The following is a 12,518-nucleotide window of genomic DNA, read 5'->3' on the forward strand; positions in this document are numbered from 1 at the left end:
GGACGTGAGTCTCAGTGAACTCCTGGAGTTGGTGATGGACAGGGAGGCCTGGCGTGCAGCGATTCATGGGGTTGCAAAGAGTCGGACACGACTGAGAGACTGAATTGAACTGAACTGAATGAAGCATATACTAATTTAGCTGAAAGTCAGGAACCATAGGGATGGGAGTGGGAAACACTGGCAAGCAGTGGGAAAAGTAGCAAAACTTTATTGGGAAAATGTGGAGTATAAAGGAAAGTGCCAAGTAGTGCATTCTCAGTGGTGACTCAAGGTGCTAATTACATTGCTAGGCCCACTCCACTGGGTCTATGCATCCTATAGAAATGACCTGCTTGCAGGCATACCACCTTATTTCTGTCTCTCATTCATTGCCCCTTTAACCATGATCCCTGTTGATCATGTATGTGTTTATTCATGTTTCATTCCACAGTTAGTGAGCAGCTATTATGTATGAGGCCTATGCTATATGCTGGAGTACAAAGGTGGTGTGTGTTCTTAGCCGCTTAGCTGTGTCTGACTCTTTGCAACCTCAGGCTCCTCTATCCATGGGATTCTCCAGGCAAGAATACTAGAGTGGGCTGCCGTTTCCTCCTTCAGGGGATCTTCCCAACCCAGGGATTGAACCCTCATCTCCCGAGGCTCCTGATTCTTCACTACTGAGCCACCTGGGAAGTTCCACAAAGGTGGTAAGACACCACTTTATCCAAAGCCCAGGGCAATGTCTGGCACTAAAGAGCTGCTGAGGAGAAAACAAAAAGCTGCTGAGTGGGGAAGAATAGAAAAGAAAGAGGAAGGGAGGGGGTCAGGAAAGGATGGAGAAAGCAAGGAAGGGAAGAACAGTCCCTGTTCTCAGGGCGTTTCCTGCCTAGTAGAGCTCCTGGTGCTAATGTAAGATGGGAAGGAATTCTGTGTCATTCTGGACTCCCAGTCTGATCAAACAGCAACAGACACTGATGAGTAAACTTGATTTTTACAGTCTTTTTTTCACGCTCATTTTATTACCTTACGTTTTCCTAAAGCGAAGTCTTCCGTGGCCTGTGGTCTTTAGATTGGACTAGCTCTCATTTCCCTTACTTTCAAGCTTTCTGATCATTTGATGCCAGTTTCTCTTTCTTTTTGGTTTGCCTGCTCTTGCGTGTGACTCCAACTTTCCTGAGATGGACTGACTCACGCCCTTAAGTAATTAGTGGATCTGCCAGATAATGACATCAGACTGATTTCTGCCAAATATCTTCCTCATATTTCAGTAATCAAACCTACAAAGATCTGACGGCTGGGTTTTAGACCTGCAGTTTTGAAAGCATGGCCCTGGGACCACCATCATTACTGTTAACAGCTGGGATCCTGTTACAAATGCAGAGTCACAGAACTGACCCCATACTTTCTGAATCAGAAACCCTGGAGGGCAATCTTTTAAAACAAACAAACAAACAAGCCGCCTAGGTGATTCAATGGCATGCTCAAGTTTGAGACCCACTGACTCAGACTTCTGTACCAGCTTCCCTTCCTAGGATAGGACCCGGTTTTACATTTCCACGGCTGGCCCACTTCTTCCTTTTGTTCCTGGGAGGGTCATACTTTTTTTTTGGCTGATACTTGGCATTTTAGAGGCAGCTTAATTGTTAAGGGCCTTAGGAACTCCTCACAGAGCTGAAGTCCAGCAACTGTTATCATTTGTTTATCTCTAAGTGGGATTGATTTCCCCAACATTTATTTTATAAATTTGGAAAATTCAGAAATGTTTGTGATGAAAATTAAAATTGAACTCTAATCTCACCGTTGAATAATAACCACTGCAAACATGGATGACTTTCAATCATTGTTTTAAAAAGTTTTAAAAGCACACATTAAAAAGAGTCTAATAAACAATGAGCTACTGCTGCAAATTTACAATGCATTTTGTCACTTTGCTTATTTAAAAAAAAAACAAAACACTTAGAAAATATTACAGATGAAGTTCAATACTATCCCTCACTCCCATCCGGTTTCTCTTTTTAGTCCTGTTCCCCTCCCCTTTGGCCTAAAGAAAACTAACACTCCTATTCTGGTCTGTAGAGAGTCCCTTGGACTGCAAGGAGATCAAACCAGTCAATCCTAAAGGAAATCAACCCTGAATATTCATTGGAAGGACTGAGGTTGAAGCTGAAGCTCCAATACTTTGGCCACCTGATGCGAAGAGCTGACTTAGTGGAAAAGACCCTGATGCTGGTAAAGATTGAGGACAGAAGGAGAAAGGGATGACAAAGGATGAGATGGTTGGATGGCATCACTGACTCAATGGACATGAGTTTGAGTAAGCTCTGGGAGCCACTAGGGAAGCCCACAGATGGACAGGGAAGCCTGGTGTGCTGCAGTCCATGGGGTCTCAAAGAGTCAGACATGACTCAGTGACTGAAGAGCAACAATCAATCCTTCCAGGCTATGTTTTTATAGGTAAACAATATTTGGCTTTGTTATAAGTATTTTAAAGTTTTTACTTTTACATAAATACTATTATACATATATATTCTTCAACTTGCTTTTTAAAATTCAACATTGTTTTGAGTGCTATCTCTGTTGACATACAGATCTATCTCTTCTGCAGAAATACAGATCCAATTTGTTCATTTTAAACATCTGAATAGTATTCTATCATATAAATTTACAAATATTCATCTATTGGAATATCAATCATATTAATGTTGGGTCTGCACATTTAAACTTTGGAGGCACTGCCAAATTGCTCTTGAAAAAAGCTAAGCTAATTCCAATTTTTTTCTATGTATAATAGTGCCTTCTTTAAATATTGAATTATTACCACTTTGCACTTTATTTTCAGCTTAAGCATTTTACTATGGCATTCAATATTTACTTTCCTTTTGTGGAAATAGATTTTTCTCCTAAATTTTCACAGTTACAAATAAATCTGAGATAAATATCTCTGTACATAAATCTATTGCCATTTTGATAGTTGACTGAGAAGGCCATGCATCTCAAACTTCTGAAAACTGATACATGCCCTCTTTTGCTAAATATTATAGTCTATTCTATTTGCCTCTGAGATTCTGGTAACTTTATCTTCTATATACAATTATTCAATTCTATTTGCCTCTGAGAGTCTGATAACTTTATCTTCTATATATAATTATTCAACAATTATTCAAGACTCATTCAAGTTTTATTTTTATAGTTTTATCATTAAAAACAAAAGTTCATCCTTTTTTTCAAATTTAACATAAAAACTACATATCCACAACATTTTCCCTTCACCTCTCCTGAAGATTTCATTATGATCTACCCTATTTACATGGCTTGGTTTAACCCCAAAAGACACAGATTAAAACAAAAATGTCTGGAAACATGAAAGGCACTTTTGTCTCACTAACAGTGAGGATCAGGGATAGATCTTACACACAGGACATTATTTAAATTGGTTACAAACATTTTTGGCAGAAATAAAAATAAAAAAAGTAGGGTGTGTGTGTGTGTATGTGTTCTGAGGAGAATATCTGCCACCATTCTATCAACATTTTCATTTTCCATCCTCCTTTCAATATGCAAATAAGTCTATGACAGTTGGCTTTTGTTGAACTGAATTTTAGTGACCTGATTTAATTCTTTGCATTGGCTTCATTCAGAATTCAAATTAGACGTCACCTCCTCAAAGAGACACTGTAAATCCTAAGTATTCTCCCACACATTGTTAATTCACTGATACCTCTTATTAACTGATTTTTTTTTTATCATTTATTTGTTTGTTAATCTTTCCCCACAGGAATGTAAACTAACTCCTTACATCAGGGACCTTGTTTCTCTAGGTTCTTCCAATAGTTCCATTTCCTGATTAAAGCAGGTTTACTGCCTCGCCTACTGGGTGCTTAAATACTTGATGAAGACTACGTACATTCCAATTAGCCAACATAGTTTTATATTCTGATTTTTACCATGTAGACCTGTAAAGTTTTTAGCAACACAGGCATCTAAAATGAAAGAGGTTTAAAAAGAAGTCAGTAGACGCTAGGGACTATGCATGTTGACAAAAAACACAAAGGAATTTTTTTTTTTGCTCTAGCTTTGTCCCTAATGATCTCATAATCTCTGAGTAATAATTTTTGTGTAGAAAAAGCATGATAGGCCTTCTAAGAAAAATAATATGCTAACTTTTTATTTTATTTGTAAAGCACATCAGAGTTTTATTTAAATATCTTATATACACACTTTAATTGGATTAATAAACGAACCACTAAAATGAATGCAACCATATAAAAATGAAACCTGTATTTCAACATGATGCTAACTAAGGCAATAGACGGCTTTTTCTCTCTCTGCTTTACCGACATTCTTGTCAACCTAAGAATAAACTCACTGTGTTATGCAGTGTTAAGTGTATATTTTAAAAGTTATACCCAAAATACCAAGAAGACTAGATATCAGAGAATATGACATCATGAAAATAAGTAGCTACTTTTCATAAATTTCTCTGAATAACAACAAACATCGTATATTTTTCTGAATAATGTCACAAACTTGATTAATGGTGAAAACAATGAATTGATTTTTAAGTCATGTGATACTATGAGTAAATTCTATTAAAATGTTTATCACATTAATCATACATTAATCTTGTGCTCAGTGGCATTACTTGGATACACAGTAGGACAGAATGAATACTGAATGAACTACTGATTTATCAAAATGAGACCATGTAAATTAGATAAAATACCAATATTTAACATAAATATAAATTATCACATGTATTTTATACACAATGATTATAAAGTTAACTCATGAAATATTCAAAGCTTAGAAGTCTCCTCCAATAAGTCAATTATACTTCAATAACAAAAAAAGGAAGTCTCTTCCATTCTGACATTAGCAAGGATTAACGCCTCATGTTCAACACTTGAGAAAAAAGGCTCACATGAAACCTACCTCTCTATCTAAATTCTGAAACAATATGTACATGCAACAACAGATATGATTGGATTAAGAAATAACATGAGCATTAGCATTTTGAAGCATAATGTCTGAGTAGCTACAACATTATTATTATTTGATTGGGTAATAAATGGATATACTCATCCTCTTTCCATTAGTTAAATTATACTTGTTAGGGTAACCCTAAATGATATTTGTCTCTTTCAGTTATCTTTCACCCTCATACCAATTTACACAGTTCCTTTATAGCACTTAGCCAGCCCTCCCATCCAACCTTGCCATCTGTTTCACCTTTCACCTATTTGTTTAAGCTATGCATTTTTATTTATGAGCACGCTTATCTTACAGTTATATCTTCTTTCATTTTTAAAAAATCTTCCAATAAATTAGCTTCATTTTAACTCTGGTTGTTATTTTCATTTGGTTCTTATCTTCACTGTGCAGCCACCTTTTCCAAAACAGACCTCTCAGATATATCTTTTGTAAGAGACCTAATGCCTCTGCCAGGCTCCACTTACTCACCCCAAACTACCCCAGTGCAATTTACATTTGTTTTACAAATTTATCAGGATATAAGCACATCTTTCCTGCCCTGATCGTTAAAACTCTCTGGTTTCAAACATCCTTGCCCTTTCAGCGTAGAAGAGTATTAATGTTCAAAAACTGTGTATGAGGATGACATCGGTCCTCAGAGGCAAGGTAACACGCAAACTGAACTCTGCCCATCAATGGTCAGGAGGATAATTTACCTAGAACTTACACATTCTAGACACACAGAAGCCTTTAGAAGACTAAATGCTAAATGTAGCAGGCTGCAATTAACTACAAATATCTTGTAGTTCCTTCCATTAGGAAATGAGATTTACTACTCTGCCCTTTGGATCCAGGCTGACCTTGTGGCTTGCTTTGATCAGTAGAATGTGATATAGCTCAAGGGATGGGCCTAAGCCTCAAGAGGCCTTGTATCTTCCACTCTTGCTTCTTGGAATGCCACTGTCACACAAAGAACTGGTACTGGCCCTTTGAGGATGGAGAGAGAGAGAAATCAAGCTGGTCCGTCTGAAGCCCCAGACACATACATGAGTCCAGCCAGCACCATGTGGAACAGAGATGAGCTGTTTCATGGAGCGTAGCCTAGTCTTCCAACACACTGAATCAGCAGCATTATTTCAAACAGCCAAATACTACACTGGAAGTGATGTGAAAGTCTAAAATAGGGTTTTATTTAAATTAACTACAGTATTGAGATGCTATGTAGCTCTATCTTTTCTTTTTTTAAGTTTTGTTGAGGATAGTCATTTCTGTTTATTTTGTTTTTATTTAAAAAAATTTTTTTTCCACGCTGTGCATCATGTGGAATATTAGTTCTCTGACCAGGGATTGAACCTGTGCTCCCTGCCTTGGGAGCTTGTAGTCTTAACCTCTGGACTGCAGGGAAGTCCTGTAGCTCCATCCTTGTGACCTTGGGTAGGTTTTAAAAATTTTCTTTCCTTATAAAATGGAGATTTTATAGAACTTTTCTGCTTTGGGGATACAATAAGCTAAAAGTCTTAAACCAGTACCTAGCACATAATAAATATCTACATTAGTATTTATGTGCATGCATGCTAAGTTGCTTCAGTCATGTCCGACTCTTTGCGACCCCATGGACTGTAGCCCACTAGGCTCCTCTGTCCATGGATTTTTCCAGGCAAGGATACTGGAGTGGGTTGCCATTTCCTTCTCCAGGGGATCTTCCCAACCCAGAGATTGAATCCAGGTCTCCTGCATTGAAGGCAGATTCTCTACTATCTGAGCCACCAGGGAAGCCCACTAGTATTAGCTGTTATTGCTCTAAATGGAGAAAAAGGCGAGTCAGAAAGAACACATTAACCAGAATGACCTACATAGTACGAACAAAAACTAAGGCTATCCCTTTGGCCGGTTCCAAAAATGCCTCAGCCTATCACCCTTACTTTTCTGCTTGGAATGACATCTCTCACCACCACACTCATGTTTTTCGTTAAACCAACTTCCTGTTTATCTCAGTTTAAACGTCACTTCCTCAGAGAAGCCTTCCTGGTTTCTCCAGTCATTATTTGGCTTTCCAAGTCTAAACTGAATTCTCCTTACAACTCTCCCTGATAATATTCAGGAATTCACATGTATTACTACACACCACTGAGCTCTTTCTTTGCCCCTGCCATTCTACATGACTACAAACAAAACACAATTGAGACAACTAACTTTCAGGCAAGGCTTCCCTTTGTGCTTTTGAAAATACAGAAGGAAAGTGAGGGTTTGTATGCACATGAAGAAAATGCTTACTATGCATTTTACTTTCTTAAAAGTCGAAAAGAAAATAATCATGGATTCCAAATATATATTATTTTAAAAAAATTCAGAGAACTATCTGAAAGTATAGTAGGTCACAGCAGAACATCTAGGACATAATAAACTCATTACAACTCTGAGGGAAAATTTACTTATGATTTACTTCTATATATTAAGCATCAACATACTTGGCTATTTTTGCTGTTTTATAGTATAGTAAAGTTTCTCATAAGGATTATTTATAAAAACAATACTTGCCTTCATTAACATAATCTTTTTAAGAGTGCAGTAAGCAATTTGAAGGGGTGATTTTCACATTTTATCTGTGCATGATTGGTATTCTGGTTACTCAAGGTGTAGCTCCATAGGTTGAATCATTGTTAAAAATAATGTATATCAGCGTTTTAAAAATTAAAACTGTATTAAGAATGAAACAAACATGACTTTGGTCCATTTTGGGGTTGTACAACATATTGAAACAGCTAATGTTTATGTACTCTTTTACTTAAAAAAATGTTTAGCATTCTTCAATTCACCTGGCAATGGGGTTACTCAAAGAGAAAACAGGAAGACTCCTCAGCCACTGGAGAAACAAATACATTGTCTCTAAATATGTATAAATATTTAGGAACACTCAAGTCTAATCAACATCTCTAGCAAATATAATTAAATGTTAAAGATAACTATAGTGTAATTAATTATCTGAAAAGTTCTCTCAAGATGCAAGAGGAGGAAGATGGTCTCTGTGTTAATTCTAGAAGGGGGAGCCCAAAGCACACAATCTTTAAGTTCCATGAAATAAATGATATTTTACTGTGTTTATTTAGCTTACACATCAGGAATGAAATGAGTAAGTAGTAATACCTGTAGATGGTTAGTGGTGTCATATGAAAAGTGTCTCAAGGAGGCTCCATTTAGCATGTGACTGCTCACTGGAATTCTGAAGGTGGCAGAGAAAATGTAGCAGCCAAAGAAAACTTACACACAAAACATTCAATTTAGAGAGGCAGGTAGTTTCAATAGCACAAAACCGGGCGTAAAATATTTTACCTAACATGCTGAAGAAAAGCAAAACATCTAGAAAATAAAGTCTCCAATTCAACAAACAGAAACTGGAGAGCAAAATATAAAACCAAGTTACAATCAGGAGGGCTCTAGGCCAAATCTCACCAGTGGTAGTATTTGGTGCACGCACATTTTGAAAATAATAATACAAGTGAATTAATTGACAATATTTAAATCAGAAGGCATATGAAAATGTGCATTTCTTGCTTTACCTGGGAAACTGGACAATGTGGTAACACTAGGTCAGCATTCCTGCCTTGCAACAATTATCTGGAACAGATCAGTGGCTGCTCCTTCAGACAGGACTCGGCTCTCCAGTTCACTGCAGTGGCTTCCTGCTTCATTCCCACCAGCCTGGCCTCTGTAGGCACTTGGGTTTCCAAACTCTGGAATAGAAAGGACCTTGAGGTAAGGCCTGAAGGACAGACTCTAGCCCTTGACAAGAGGTACAGCTTACTTTTCTTAATGACCACTTAACCTATACTTCACAGCTTCTTCACAAGGGTAGAGGATGAACTCTCAGTGGATATGCATTATTAGTTTATGAAGGAATGCCAGCCAGTAAGCCAGCTAGAAACACAAGCACAGTCAACTTTCTCAACGAAGTTGATTTGACCCCCAGACGATTGTTAAGTTAGAGGCAGAGGGTACAGAGAATGCTCATCCAACTTTAATCCTTTTTCTTTCTTTCTGTTGTAGTACCATTGTCAGCAATACCACTATTTCAGGAATTTAATGTTGGGATCAAAGAATTATGGAACCAAACTGTACATTATCAATACTGAGTTACAAAATGACATTGTCCCCCTGACATTTAAAAGTGCTTTCTTTTAGCAAGTAAGAAAAAAAATTTGTAAACACTTTCAAAACACTTGAGACCTTATCACCCTTTACTTAATTTTCTCCTAGCCATCAAGGAAACAATGGCAAGGCTGTTCCTCAGCTTGGGTTAAATTATCTTTGGTGCAATTTAAGTCATTTTGCTCCGTTTCCATAGTCGCTGAACAATCTTCTGATTATTTGATGGATTTCACAGAGGCTTTGATATCATTAAGTTATGACTTAGGTATCAGATACAAGTATTTCAATCAGTGTAAACAAACCAATCAACAAACAGTCAACTGGTTTATAAATTAAGTTCTTGGAAATATAGATGGCCTGTGTCAGACCCTAGAGGCCCATCACCTTGAGAGGAATGGCAAAATCAATGTTTCTCAATTGGAAGAGTAGGGGTCATATCCTGGACCATAATTACCCCACAGGGTGTTCCTCTAACTTTGGGATCTTTCCAAATATCTGGCCTCCTTTTTCTTTTTAATTTTAGGCCAGAGAAGGACAGGGGGACAATGTAGGACAGGGGTAGCAGCATGCTTGAGCAATGCTATTCCTCAGAAAGCAGCCAAGAGAGATAAAGAAACAATTAAGGGATGTGGGACCAAGGTTAAATAACTAAGTTTCTATAATCTTGATATGTTAAAGGTATTCCAGGCATTATACTCAGTGTTTTAAGTATTTATCGATAATCAACTACATGTAAAGCACTGTAATAGATACTCGGGACACAGACACAAAGAGAACCTAGTTTCCCCGGTGTCCACCACCCATCCCAGCCCAAGGAGCTTACTGCCTGAGAGGTGGGCACAGGGAATTGGGCAGGTTAGGTAAAACAGGTAACTTAAATACTGAGTAATACCGGTTGTGATGGGGCTAGGTATGGAGTGCTAAAGGAACACAAAGGGCAAGTCTAGTTTTCAGGGAAAGGAGGAGGCAGGATACATTTAAGGATGCACAGAGGTTACGCAGGCAAAGAAAGGTTACTAGGAGACCTGAAACTTTAGCTAATCTGTGAAAATGATCTTAGTGTGAAAAGATTAATATTGAAGATTTTATATTTGTTTTGGTAATAACAATTCCAATATTCTACTCATTTTTAGCTGGAAAGCAAGCATAAAAGTCTCATTTTCTTAGACCTATTAACCTTGAGATGTAAGTGATGAGGCATTAATGAATATTTTCCACAGGAACATCTGGATGCCTGCTCGATGACTTAAATAGAAAATGACCTGACATCTAGATAAGCAAATATTGTTCTGCAGAAGAAACACTATGAAAGAATGATGATTTGCCTCTAAGAAAGTGATTAGATGTGACTGTATTGGAAGTAGAAGCTAAAAGAAGCAAGATATGGATGAGGGAGTCTTATTCTGTAGATAAAGTAGCTCAAAACTGTAACTATATCCTTTAATAAAAGAAGTCCATAAGTGATGAAAATAAGATGACTACTGTGCTAAAGTTGTTTTAAAAAAATGTATAAATAATATTGGCTGATATTCTATCATCTGGGACTTTATAAATACACATATCAGCTCATTTAATCTTTGTCACAACCTTATAAGTAACCACCACTATTTTTTCTTTTTTAGAGCTGAGAAAATCAAGGCAAGAGAAATTAAATAATTTTATCTTCCCTTTTCCTCTCCATTAATTAATTTCCCCTCTTTCCTAACTTTATTTTTTCTTCTTAGTATTTATCACTATGAACAACATGCTACATATTTTACAATCTATCCTATTATCATTTGTCTCCTCTGATGAGAGAGTAAGCTTTGTGAACATATGGATATATTAGTCACCAAAACAGGCAAAGGATTTTCTAGGTGGCCCTAGTGGTAAAGAACCCACCTGCCAGTGCAAGAGACACAGGAGACATGGGTTTGATCCCTGGGTTGGGAAGATTCCCTGGAGGAGGAAATGGCAACCCACTCCACTATTCTTGCCTGGAGAATCCCACAGACAGATGAGCCTGGAAGACTGCACTCCATGGGGCTGCACAAAGTCGGACATGACTGAAGAGACTTAGCACACATAATAGTTAAAAACCCCTGCTAATTAAAATGAAAAACTGAAGTATAGTTGATTTACCATGTTGTGCCAATCTCTGCTATACAGCAAAGTGACTCAGTTTTACACATATATACATTCTTTTTCTGAATATTCTTTTCCATTATGGTTTCAGTTCAGTTACTCGGTCGTGTCCAACCCTTTGCGACCCCATAGACTTCAGCACGCCAGGCTTCCCGGTCCATCACCAACTACCACAGCCTACTCAAACTCATGTCCATTGCGTCAGTGATGCCATCCAACCACATCCTCTATCGTCCCCTTCTCCTCTGGCCTTCAATCTTTCCCAGCATCAGGGTCTTTTCCAATGAGTCGGTTCTTTGCATAAGGTGGCCAAAGTATTGCAGTTTCAGCTTCAGTATCAGTCCTTCCAATGAATATTCAGGACTGATTTCCTTTAGAATTGACAGGTTGGATCTCCTTGCGGTCCAAGGGACTCTCAAGAGTCTTCTCCAACACCACAGTTCAAAAGCATCAATTTTTCTGCACTCAACTTTCTTTATAGTCTAACTCTCATAATCATACGTGATTACTGGAAAGATCATAGCTTTGACTAGATGGACCTTTGTTGGTAAAGTAATATCTCTGCTTTTTAATATGCTGTCTAGGTTGGTCATAGCTTTTCTTCCAAGGAGCAAGCGTCTTTTAATTCCATGGCTGCAGTCACCATATGCAGTGATTTTAGAGTGCCCCAAAATAAAGTCTCTGTTTCCACTGTTTCCCCATCTATTTGCCATGAAGTGATGGGACCAGATGCCATGATCTTAGTTTTCTGAATGCTGAGTTTTACACCAACTTTTTGACTCTCCTCTTTCACTTTCATCAAGAGGCTCTTTAGTTCTTCTTCGCTTTCTGCCATAAGGATGGTGTCATCTGTGTATCTGAGGTTATTGATATTTCTCCTGGCAATCTTGATTCCAGCTTGTGCTTCATCCTGCCTGGCATTTCGCATGATGTACTCTGCATAGAAGTTAAATAAACAGGGTGACAATATACAGCGTTGACATACTCCTTTCCCGATTTGGAACCAGTCTGTTGTTCCATGTCCAGTTCTAACTGTTGCTTCTTTACCTGCATACAGATTTCTCAGGAGGTAGGTCAAGTGGTCTGGTATTCCCAACTCTTTAAGAATTTTCCAGAGTTTGTTGTAATCCACACAGTCAAAGGCTTTGACATAGTCAATAAAGGAAAAGTAGATGTTTATCTGAAACTCTTGCTTTTTCGATGATCCAGTAGATGCTGGCAATTTGATCTCTGGTTCCTCTGCTTTTTCTAAATTCAGCTTCCAGTTAGCATATTGTTGAAGCCTGGCTTGGAGAATT

At 37.8% G+C, this 12,518-nt stretch overlaps 1 protein-coding gene across 9 annotated transcripts in view; it reads right to left on the reverse strand.

The window, feature by feature from the left end:
• MBD5 (methyl-CpG binding domain protein 5) overlaps positions 1-12,518 on the reverse strand; it is a 157,924-nt gene that overhangs the window by 66,490 nt on the left and 78,916 nt on the right. For 8 of the 9 annotated variants that reach the window (XM_044935646.2, XM_025261696.3, XM_025261692.3 and 5 more), the window contains exon 2: positions 8,508-8,681. The exons of the other annotated variant lie outside the window; for it this stretch is intronic. The gene's annotated coding sequence lies outside the window, so the exon portion shown is untranslated. The remainder of the gene's footprint in view (positions 1-8,507; positions 8,682-12,518) is intronic. 9 annotated transcript variants of the gene reach the window in all.

The sequence above is a fragment of the Bubalus bubalis genome, chromosome 2 (assembly GCF_019923935.1).
Source record: "Bubalus bubalis isolate 160015118507 breed Murrah chromosome 2, NDDB_SH_1, whole genome shotgun sequence".
In the NCBI taxonomy this organism is placed as follows: domain Eukaryota; kingdom Metazoa; phylum Chordata; class Mammalia; order Artiodactyla; family Bovidae; genus Bubalus; species Bubalus bubalis.